We start from the raw sequence: 12,562 nt of genomic DNA on the forward strand, positions 1-12,562 counted from the left end.
TTAATGGATAAATGCAGAATAAAATTAAGCCAAAAGTTAAAAAGTATGTGGCTTCAAAAAGTCTAATTATAAAGGCTTTGACTCAATGCACACAGGAGTGCATTTAGGACAAACTAAATGGAAGAGCAGTAACAGAACCCACAAAGAGAATATGAAGACTGTCTTTGCCAGCACTGATGGATGGACAAGTGGGAAAAGTAATTAAATTTATTAATTTCAGTTAGGATGGTAATTAAAAGGCAGATGGGGAAGGCAAGCCTGTTTGAACAAATAGAATTTTCTTGACTCTCAATTCCACCAGAAAAAAACCCCAAAAACTGATAGCACCACATTTTCTTCTGATTGAAAAGCTCTATGAAACCCCATGTTTATTTGCAGGTTTGAGTTCTTTTCTTATGTTGATAGTTTTTTGCTCAATTTATTTTGGTATTTGGCCTAAATGTACATATCTGTTTTCACACTGCATTTACCATATAGGAACTAGAACATTAAATTTTGTTTTTTAATATGGTTGTGCTATTGTTGCTTGGAAATAAATCATTACTATTTACTTTCTCATATCCAGCTTTCCTACAGTGACATCTAGGTGTTGGATTTTATTTTTTTCTTGTGATTTTCTACTGTAATATAACTCTAAAGCTGCATTTTTACATGCGAGATGAGAGTGGATTATCAGAGGAATAACAATCAGCATCACTGTTTTTGCAAGACAGTAGAACTGATCACTGCTACTTTCTCAACCTGCAAAAAACCCAAAAAGAACCACCAAACAAAGAAAAAAAAAAAACCGCACAAAGCCCCCAGACAAACAAACCCCAAATCAAACCAAACTCGAAACAAACTACCAGGCAAAAGTAAAAAAGAAAAACAAACAAACAAACAAACACAACAACAAAACCCCAAAACAAAAACCAACCAAACAAACAAATCCCCAGGATTTTTACCCATCCTGCAACACAGAAGATGGCATTCAGGAAGCAGTAACCCCATCCATCTGTCTTAATTATATAAAATTAAATAAGATAAACTATGGATCTTGAGTACCTAGATATAAAGGCAGAATAAGGAAGTACTGAAATATATATTCCTGAATAAGGAAATATGGGTCAAAGAAAAATCCTCTGGCTTTATCTCAGTTGTATTTATACCATTTAATATTACTTTACTTTAAAAAGTGCTCAATATTTTATCACATCTGTAAAAAGTAATTTAAATTCAACTATTCCAAATGCACACAAAAGCCTTTCAGCATTATAGCAGCTGATGAAATAAGTAGTTCCTCACTCTATATGCGTCACCTCCAAGAAAGGATTTTGGTTTATGGGTAGCAGTCTAAAATTGATGGAAGGCTGTACTACTGTGCATCAGATCCTTTATATAAGTATGAAGAAAGTCTTACAGTTCTAGAGCTTGTGGGTCTACCATCAAAATAAATTCTTGGCACATGAAAGTATTTAGGGACTAATTTTATCAAGATTTATTTTATTAAGTCATATTGGAATTGGACTAAAATACCAAGCAAGACACTTTTCTGGTGTATGCTTTGACAAATGTAAAGTACATAACAATCACTATCAGTTATTTTACAAATCTACTCTCTTGTGAGAATTCTGTCCTATTACATATTACAAATTTACCTATTTACAAGTTTCCCACCATAAAAGAAAATAATTATTTTGCTCTATTCCTCTTGACTCTATCTAATTACTTCTTTGTAAAAAAGAGCTTTTTAATTTTCCAGGTCCTTTTGGGAGAAAAAAGTTTCCAAAGCAATAAAATTTGAGTCCTGGGTTATTGCTGAGGTTTGATCGAGAGCGCATTTTGTTCACATTCATCAAGACAGCAGCTACTTACTAGGTGCAAAGTTACAAGTTGCAAGTTACAACACGTAGCACACCTATGACACATGGGCATTTGAGTCAGGATGGGAATTTAATGAGCCTAGGCAGAAATAGGTTCTTTTCTGTCTGCCCCTTAATGAGTGTTGGCTCTCTTGTGATTTTTTTTTGTCTCTGGAAGATTTTCAAAATCACTTTTTCAAAATCACATTTTACCTTCTCTAAAATAAAAAAAATCTGATGTATTCTGTCAGTAAGGAACAGCTAAGAAGCCATGTATAGATTGAATGTGAGAGTAAAGAACTTGCACTTTTTGGACCAGTGAGATTCCACAGTCATTAGGAGATTTCAAATAAGGAGTCCACTAGAGCCCAAAATACTGCACCATTTTAGTGATTAAAGGCATGCATATTCTCTTTTGCTGAATTATTACAAGGGATTCAATAATTCTCAACAGGATAAATCTCAGGGGGTTTTCTTTTATTCTACAGAAAAAAAGTCCCCTTTAATCAAAATTTCTTCAATGACCTGAATGTCACAGATATTTTCATGATAGTGGATACTAAAGCATCTTGCTCCTGTACTGAATAAAGTAGGTAAGAAAAGACTTACTCAGATAAGGATATGTACTGGCTCCCTGTGCATCACAAATAGCTATTTACAGAGAGCTCTGAAAGGCTCATGCACCTCTTGTCTCAGTCAAATGCATGCCTCACTATTCCGACCATACATTCTTTTTTTTTTTTTTAAAGTGTTTTTAAACAATCTGACATTGACATTAATACTGAACTTACTTTACATGCAGTTGCAAGTTGTTTTTTTAAATACACTACTCCACAAACCTAGGACATAATCATCCTTTATTAAAAAGTGTTTATTTCATGCTAAAACCCCATTATGTTCTTGCATAAATATTTTGGTGTAGTAACAACAGTAATCTTTTTGTTGGCTTTGAGCCCTTAATTTCACTAACAGATTAGTAATAGAACTGTAATATAGTTTCCCTCTACAGAGAACAAAACTGAAAGCTTATGTATTAGAGACTTTGCAGTGAGTGTACTATGGAGCCATAATAAAATCTGTCGTTTCAGTGTGCAGCCAAGATGCTTCGTTTTACCAATATAAGAAGAAAAGAGGCAGAGGCAGTTGCTGTGGTTTGACACGATGGAAGCTGTGTGTTTCAGTCTTGTTTCAGACAGTTTACTGTTTCTCAAACATCATTTCAAACTTGTGATCCATAGAGCATTTTATGGTGGTCTGTGCAATGTTATGCTTCCTCGATTTCTGCTGCTCAACCACCTCTTAAAATGGCTTAAATCATGTAAGAAACTTGCTTAATATTCCTTTTTCATGCTAAAAATTGCTTGGTCGTTTTGAAGATGTAAGTAGCATGAAGCAGTTCTCCTTTTGGGATGTGAACTGCCAATCAAAACACTTTGCAGTTCATCGCTACCATTTCTACAGCAGAAGAATTTTTACTTTCAGAAGTTCTTAGGTGAAGCACATCTGTTTTGGTGTGTTCTTTATGAAATGGTCTATTTCACCAAGATTAAAATGTTTAAGATGCGTCTTTTCTCGCTGAGTGCAGGAGGTTTAGAAGAGGTTGTTGATGAAATGCTTGAAGAAATAAATCACCTGATTCACTGTGGAATAGCCATGAGACTTGCTGAAAAGGATGAATGTTTCATCCCCAATACATGACATTTTGGTCAGGTTATGAGTATGCTTTGGAAAGGTTCTTATTGACTTCTAATCCTGTAGTTAAATTTTACCCAGATACAGCATCAACTATTATTCTTGAGAGCAAGGAACTTTTGTACCCTAATTTTAGTTCTGGAAGTGGTTCTGGTTTTTATTTTTAAAGTCAACATGCAAGAGCTTAGCTGGCAATATTTAATATGAATGCAGCTTTTCAGACACTGAGCAGTACTCACAAGACATTTTCAGTGTAACAGGTTTTTTTTCTTTTCTTTTTTTGGATTCTCTGTGGTCACTCTGTGCGCTGGAGTCATGTTATCCCAAAATTCAAGTATCTGCAATTGTTCCTTGTGGCAAGGAGCTGGAACTCTGCACCTAAATTCAGTTTTCCCCAATGTTCTGCTGTTTCCAAGCCAGGATAAAGTACAAATTCATCCATTTATAAATAAATGGAAGCAAAATATTGGAAGTTATCTGTTTCAGTTCTTTCTATTAAAACAGAGAGTGAAAATTACAATGATACCAAAGGTTTTAAAATTATGTTAAGGGCTAAAAAGAGGGCAAGGTTTCTTCCTTATTTATGATCAAGTGTATTTCAGTGAAGAATATTGCTTTTGAGACCATTCTACGTCTTACTACAACTTAAAACACATAACTATGGAGTGAAATGTTTAGCAGGGACAAAGCAAAAGTAATGTAATTGTATTTGCTGTGATTTAGCACCAAGCACATAAATCAATTAAATTATTCTAAATAAGTCATTCTATTGAGAGCTCAGAATAACTCTCTTTATATACTAGATGATATAATAGATTCCAGGAGGGAATGGGATGTGGCACAGTAAGGAGAGGGCATAGAAAGAAAAACTTAATATCCACATGCTGTCACAGTGAATCTAGTAGCTAGTTCTGACTTTGTAATCAAAGGTCCCTCATTCCCAAAATTTTTGTGCTTTTCAGCAAACCAAGCAGATCAGGCATTAGTTCAGATTATTTTACTTTGTGTTTGATCTTTTTAATCCAGTTGTGTTTATTTCAGATTTTAGGTTGCTTTCTGTGTAGTAGCCAGCCATAACAGCTCATATAAAATCCAACCCATCTGTTAAATCTCTGTCTAAAACACTACAAATTAAAAAGCCACTAGCAGTAATTTTAAAAAGAACAGGTCTGGCCCTGACATGCTAATCTGTGCAGATTTAGATGAGTATAGGTTTTAGGTTTTTATTGAAACCTTGGGAGAAAAACACACATACTGTTCAAATTCTTCAACTTTTGCTTAAAGCTTTTTTTTTACTGAATCAGCTGACACATACGGATTTTAAGATTCCATTGGTTCTTTAATTTAACTTCATGTTCTTTGCTTGGTTTCCTGCACAGTTCCCTGAGGAAACAAGGCCTATGGAATGGTGTCATCTGCTTCCATATTTCACTTTTGGAACTCTTTGCCATAACCAGCCACATCTGGCTCAAGACAAAGGGGTCAAGGAGTGAGGTTTTCAAGCTCCATAGAGACAGATAGTGTGTGCGGCAGCCATGTCAAAAGGCAGGTAGGGAAGGAGGTGGAGGTAAGGATTAAAAAGGCAGGCATCTCAAATTTTGAAGTTTGCAATATGACTGTGGTAAGATGTTCCATCCCACTGGAAAAATACCAGTATGTTATTGTCAATTCAAATCAACCTATGCCACATTTTTTGTTAATTACATTAGCCTCTTTTCATTCACTGGTGTCATTACAGTTTCCACATTAAGAGTAAGCAGAGAAAATACTGACATGAAAATTAAATTCTTTTGTATCCTAAGGGAACAAAACAATTGTTAGAATTATGTGATACTATTGCATACTTCTTAAACTTCCAGCTCAAAACACTGCAGTGCTCAGATACAAACAAATTCACTTCAGTTAAGATATTCTTACTAGTCCATTTCATTACCTGTTTATATTATTTTAGCCAAGTGTCATAAAATCAGATGACATAAAAATAATAGTAAATATATTTAAGTTTTGTATGATTTCTTGTATAAAAATGTCATAAGAAAAAGCCTATATGGGTTGGAAATAGGAATGTAGATGAAGACTGGAAGTTATTTATATGGTAATTTTCCTTTATCTGAAGTGTATTTTAATATAATGAACATTTGTAAACAGTGACTTGAGAATCATACAGAGATATTGAATTGTATAAAAGAGCATGCCCCAAATTATCCTGCATTATACTTGGAGTAGTCCTGAGGACCACAGAGATAAACTGACAGGTTTTTGTGTAACTAGGGCACAATTTAATCTATTTTTCTCTATCAGGACTATTCATTATGAACAAAATTTGAACTTGAAGGCTACATTTATCTGATAGATAGATGGATACATAATCCCTAAGAAAATGGGCTATATTCTCTGGAGCACAACTGAGCTACAGTGGTGCAGCAAAATAAGATATACCACATCCTGGAAAAGCTTTTCACAGAAGGGATAGAAATGTGTGAGGCATGAAAAGCCATTCCGACCATACAAACAGGGTCATACAGCACCTAGACCTCTAGCTGCTGCCAGTGTGAGGTTATAGGTAACTCCAAGTGGGGAGAGAAAAAGAATATATATATTGCATTAAATTTTTGAAGGCATGTAATCACAGTGTTGCAATACAAATAATGTGTTGAGGAACCCTTTGCCGCCTCAAAGTCTTTGCAGCTCTGGGAAGCTGTGTCAGATATCAGAAATATTTCCCACATGTTGCATTAAGTCACACTGCTTAGTATAAAATGATATGCCAAAAGGTTCCAAAGGAAACTTATGCCTGAGTTACTTTGCTGCCAAAGTTTAACTAAAAACCCTTTGATCAATGTTATTAAACTATCTCAGCACCTGAAATGAATGCTTAGTATCTTGCAGTGGTCTGCAAGAAAATAAAATTTTACAGCATGAAATAGACATGCCAGAAGAAAACCATGCATTGCAAAGTGCAGCTTCCAGCAGTACAAATCATAAAATATGAGCTCAGAGGTGCATTTCTCCACAGTGTTAAACAGAGGGTTTGAGCCCACCAAATGCAGCTGAGCTGCAGCTTGCTAAGGATTGCCTGTCCTGTACAGCCACAACTGGCAAGTCTGCTCGTACCAGCACTCAGAAGAAATGCTGTTGCCTAAGGAGGCCAGCATGATGCTGTTTTTCAAATGACTAACATATTCTGTTACATGATACCCCATGACAGTTTCTGTCATGACTGACATCTGCATCAGCTGTCCTCAGTGAGAAAGGTGGAAAAATGGAAAAAAAGAAATGCTCTGGGTCTCTAAAAGTTGTTGGCTCTTCATCACAAATGTGAATTAATTTAATCAATGGGAAGTCATCAGGATGAAAATGGTGACTTTGCTGACATCAGGATGAAAATGTTGACTTTGAAATAGTAACAGTCAGGAGACCATCAGTTTTAGTTTAATTAACTCGACGCCTGCTTCTGTATGCATATTTATTTTGGTGGGTTATTTCCTACTCAGGTGAGCATTAAAGGAGATACACGGGCACTGGATGGGAAAAAAAGAATACACTATGCTTAATTAAACAGAAGTGGTCCTCTAACCTACAATAGAGAAAGATTTTTGAAACATAGAGAAACAGACAGTGTTTTGTCAGTGTAGACATGTGTGGGTTTGGACTTCATCCATCCTAACCCTACCCTGAAAAGTACATGGCAAAATAAAGTAGAAGCACTGCGCTGTCAGGTGTAATCTAGGTTATGTCCAGAGATGGTGCAGAGATGTTACAGTTCTGGAGCACTGTTGAGATTTGGGGATTATTAGTTCAGATGTAATTCTTGAGTTAATGTGCATTTCCTGACTCTAGATCTGATCTGACATGGCATTGCTTTGATCAGGGTGGTTCTGGAAGATCAAGCAGTGAACATACAGAAAGTGGTCTATCACTTGGCTTGTGAAATAGTCAAGGACATAAATACCAATGCATGTTTGCTTTTAAAAAATGGAATAAAACAGCAAGCATGTAAGCATAGGTAAGATGGTTTACATATAAAACTCACTTGTTTAAAATCTTTTCTCAGAGAAGTGTGCACCTTTTAGCTGATACACTTTCTATTTTGCAAAAAATTGTTACTCTGCCTCCACAGTCCAACTGTGATCCACAACATTTTTAGGGAAAACGTTTGGAAAAATCAAAGAGCTTTCCTGGGGACAGCAACGTATTACAGCTAAAATTCAGGTAAAAACAATCCAGAGACACCAGTGAGGACACTCCTGGAGAAGTCTTATGGATTGTTTTCTCACAAAGACATAGAAAAACAGATCAGTCACTCACAGAAGTGTGTACTCTGAAGTCTGGACGAAGAACTCAGAAAGATCATCCTTAATTTTAGGAAGAGACATATCCGGGATGAATTGTTTTGCTAACACACGGCAGATTTTTTTACTGACACCATTTCAAGCAGATTAAGGCACTTGGGGGAAAACAATGAACTAGGAAAGAGGAACAATGTTCCAAAATATAAAGCCAGATGTTTTCAGTAGCTGCATAATTTTTTACCATGAAGACATGCATTTCTTAGTTCTTAGTAAGATGCTAATTTTGTGGAGTATTTGAGGGTATTAATGTAATTATAGAGCTCTTAAAAAATTAACAAGTTTACAAATTTTGACAGAAATTAACAGAGAAAGACAAGCTTTGTCTGCTTAGAAAGCTTAGTAAAAAGATCAAGTACAGAATTTGCAAACTTTTGCAGTTATAAATTTTAATAACTACCTTCTAAAAAAGGTTTGTAAAAATATAAATTATTTCAGTAGAGGTTGCTTCATGCTTTTAACTAAACAAGTTGGTAATAGGGCCCCTTTAAATTCTATTTCAATAATTAAAAATTTACAAGAAGGAAACTAAGATATAGATGAAGTCTTGTATCATTCAAATGAAATAACTACTGTCACATAACAACCAAGACAGCAATACAACATTGAAAAATAATTGTGTAAAATCAGACAAAAAATTAAATAGTTTATTCTTGTTATACAAAATATTTTAAATAAATCCTGGAACTGTATACAAAAATAATCTATTCAGCTCTCAGATTCTCCTTGCTTTGCATGGAGAAAAGCAAGCATTCTCCATGCTTGCTTTTCCAGGCTTTGTGAGGGTTTTCTCTTTGTCCCTCCAGCAGCTTGGCCTCTGCTCACAGCAGTCAGAAGAAGCTCTCTTACATCTCTGACTCAGGTCTGTGCTCCAGTCAAAGACGTTGCTGGATTCCAGGGATTTTTTTTAAGTTAAATGCAAACTGTGTGACTTACTAGCTCAGACTATTCTGAGAATGCCTTAAGTAAAGCTGGGCCAGGAAGAGCCCTGGAATTTGTAAAGACTGGAAGAAGAAGATTCTTCTTTAGAGATCAGGGCATACATCCAACTAACACACAGTTTTCTGGTTTCAGGTGTGAACCTGTTATTAAAATAATATGAATCTGTTTTACCAGCTCCTAGTGAGTACTACAGTAATGAATAGAAGAAGTGATAATATTTATAAAATCTTTTAATTTGACAAAGGGGATTTTTCTTGTAGCAGTCTTTGGCAGCAAATACACAATACAGATGGGTTTGTTCCACTTAAAGGGTAAAAATGTTTATAGAAAACTGTACTAGCTCTCTATTTTTCTGTCACAGGTTGTTTTCAGAAAACTCTTCTGCCACTATCAAAAGAAAAGAGTACAGGATTTAAAATTCTGCAACTTTTACTGTTCAAACCCACAATGTTTGTGCAAATCCCACCCTTCATTGGTCTAGGCATATCAGAAGAAATTTGGCTGTTCTGTAAAGAGGTTTTGCAAGCAAACCCCTGAGGGTGTACTTTCATAAGATGACTTGGCTAAATTAATGTCTCTTCTCCACTGAGGTGCATTCCTGTTTCCTTCTCTCCTACCTGACAACCTCACCTTACCCCCTCCATGGTACTTATCTGACCACATAATAATTTGATTCAGCTCAGAAGAATAGAAAACTGACTTGGCAAGCAAGCAAGAAAATGAAATATTAACTTTTGGACTGGTTGTTTTAGTTTACTCTGCGATCACACCAGTAACAGAGTCAGTCTCCTCCCATGACCCCCTCAAATCGCTGGAGAAACCACCAGCTTTCTTATGGTGAAAACTAGCTGTGTTCTCATATTTGTTGTTTCATATATCATCAGTTCTTGTTCTCCACTTGTGGCAGCACTGAATTAGTTTTCTCTCCTTTCGCAGCTGATACTGTGGCACATAATTCTTCTCTCACACACTTTGTTCTTTATTTATTTAGCATACTGCTGTCCCAGCAAATCCTTGTCAGTGCTTTCCTTATGTTTGGTTTTCAACCATTTTATATCTTGATATTATTTAAAACATTAATATTTAGTCTCAAGTGATGGAAAAATGTGTCTAAGCATATATTATGAATAAATGCATTGAAAGTTTACACAAATTCTGGCTATAAAACAGGTTTAGATTAATATTAAATAAACCAAAGACTGATCCATTTTTAAAGAAGATAACTGCTGAACTGACAGAAGAGCTTGTGTTAGAAGTTTTGCAAAGCTTTGTGGAAAAGAAAAGATAAAATATAAATATGATAAAACTTGCTGTTATGATACCAAGCAGACTTCCAAAAAAATTTAAAAAGGCAGCAGCAGCTGAGAAATGGGTTACTATGATTTCAAAAAACTCCAGCTTATGTTTCCTCATTGAACTAACCCATATTGACCCAGTAGCGTCCAGAAAATAACAACTAATTTATTCTAAAGCTCTGAACTTTTTTTTTCTTCACTTTTGATACAGGAGAGCTTTATTTTTGAAAGCCAGACATTGGTTGTTTGTGTCTAATAGAGGTGAACAGGATTTGCCAAGTGTATGGTGAGTGATGCTGAGGGCGAACAGCAGGGAGGTGATCCCAGCTGGGCCCCAGCACATTCCCAGTGTGCTGTTTGCCAGGACACGGATCACACTGGCATCCCCAGTGCCATCCCCACAGGATCCTGTCTCTCCTGGGAGGTTGGCATACAGCCAGGATTTGTTATAAAACTTCCCTCAGCTGGGAGTAAGGAGACTTGTAATGTACAACCAGTTTCCCAACAGCTGTCAGAATCTCCTGGTGTTACCTGGATTGCAGAGCCTTTCTTCCTGTCTTGCTTTCCATGGGCAGGGACCTGTAAAACACTGCCACAGTGTTTTGGAGAGCTGACTTCAAAGGGATGGCATCAACAGGTCTCCAAATTTCTGGGATTTTGAGCATGTGATTTTTCTCAGAAGCCTGCCTCTGTCTTCATTTTTTGTGGTGAGAGGGGAAGCACAGTCCAGTACTGTGACGGGAAAAAACCCAGGCAGATAAAAACCAGGAACTGCCCATATAAATTTTTATGTCTTTATTAATCAATATGTGATGCCACAGAGCAACCCAAGCTGTGAAATCAAGGCAGCTTCATTTGTTTAAAATCCCATATGTGAAAGAAAAACTCACACACTGTTTCAAGGAGCAACATTCAAGAAATGAAGAAATAGACAATTTGGTGTATTTTGCAACCTGAAAAAGCAATATGTGGACCACAAGCTGAAGTTGGTCTTGCAGAAATTTTAACCTCCAATTTTAACATTTTGGGGAATATACCTGGTTTTGGCTTAGCTGTTTAAATAGGCAGGACTTTTTAACAGAGTTTCCCAGGTGTGTTTTGGTTGTGGGTGAAAAAACAAGTATAAGAATTTTTTTTTAGGACTAAAAATCCTGAAGACAGCTGCATCTTCAGTTTTCCTAGAAACAAAAGTAAGTTCTTATCACACGCAGGGAATGGAGAACTATTCCACTGTAGAAAACTGCATTGTGACATACTAAAAACAATTCTTTGAGCTGAATCATTGACCAAATGTGTTTCCTTGAGCTTTGTGAATAACTAAGCTTGCAGCTCATAAACAAAACCAAGTCCAACAATAATTGCAAAGTATATTTTTGATTGAGTTGATTTGTTCCAAATATTTATTTGAGATCAAGCAAAACATGTACAGATAAACAGAGTTTAAAAAAAGTTCAATTGTAAAGTGTATGTTATGTATGTATATATACCCCAGAAGCTAAGTGAAAATTCAACTTGCCATTTAAGTTTTTTGCATATTTTAGCTCTGGAATATTATCTTAGTAACCTTATTCATCCAAGTTAGTTTTTGTGTACAAACTTTTTGTAGTTCTGACTGCTCATTCTTGAACTGGGCTACATGTCTTTCCCAAAATATCTTGTTCTAGGTGTGTTGGCACTCCCTTGTTTTCATGGTGAGATTAGTATTTTTAATATTTTTTAATTGAAAATTTCTCATACCTACAGATCATCACTTCTTTCAATTTTTCAATAATTTCCATGCACCAAAGCATTTCCCATTTTCACATTGAAACAGGTTAAACAGTAGCAATTCCTTATTAAAACAAAACCATCTGGGTGAATATTAATCTGGCATTTAACTTGTATTGAAGTCCTTTGGCTTCATGTTTGTTAAAAATTTTGTCTGTCTCCACACTACCCTCAGAGAATCCATTTTCCTCTTATTGACTCATGTTATAAGAATTCAGAGTAAATTAAAATTATGTATAAAAAAGCTGGAACAGCCTAAGCCTGTGTGCTCATATAGCAAGATAATGGATAACATTTTTTAAGTAGACTATATGTGACAACACCATAACGGGAGACTGATTCTAATGGTCCAGAAAGCTGTCTTCCCTTTTATACACTAGAACTTTTCTGAACTTCTGCCTCTGATTCTCCTTTCTGCTATTTCTTTGGAAGTGTTTATTTGGTTTTTTTTTCCTTTTTGTTGTTCTCCTTTATACTTAAAAATCTGCTCAGCTCAGAAACATCTACAGATTTCATTGAAACAGCTTTCTGCATCCAAATTTCTTTAACATCTTCATTAATGCTCTGCAAGGGGATTAAGCTGTTTCAATCAAATCTGTGACACTCAGGATTCTGGCTTTAGTCTTTATCCTCATTTATCGTGTTTTCTGGCCATAACAAATGTTATAGGGGATCA

The 12,562-nt window shown here is 35.7% G+C and overlaps 1 protein-coding gene across 1 annotated transcript in view; it reads left to right on the forward strand.

Annotated features, from left to right (window-relative positions):
- PRR16 (proline rich 16) overlaps nucleotides 1–12,562 on the forward strand; it is a 237,739-nt gene that overhangs the window by 145,387 nt on the left and 79,790 nt on the right. The gene's annotated exons all lie outside the window — the stretch shown is intronic.

The sequence above is a fragment of the Motacilla alba genome, chromosome Z (assembly GCF_015832195.1).
Source record: "Motacilla alba alba isolate MOTALB_02 chromosome Z, Motacilla_alba_V1.0_pri, whole genome shotgun sequence".
Taxonomy (NCBI): Eukaryota; Metazoa; Chordata; class Aves; order Passeriformes; family Motacillidae; genus Motacilla; species Motacilla alba.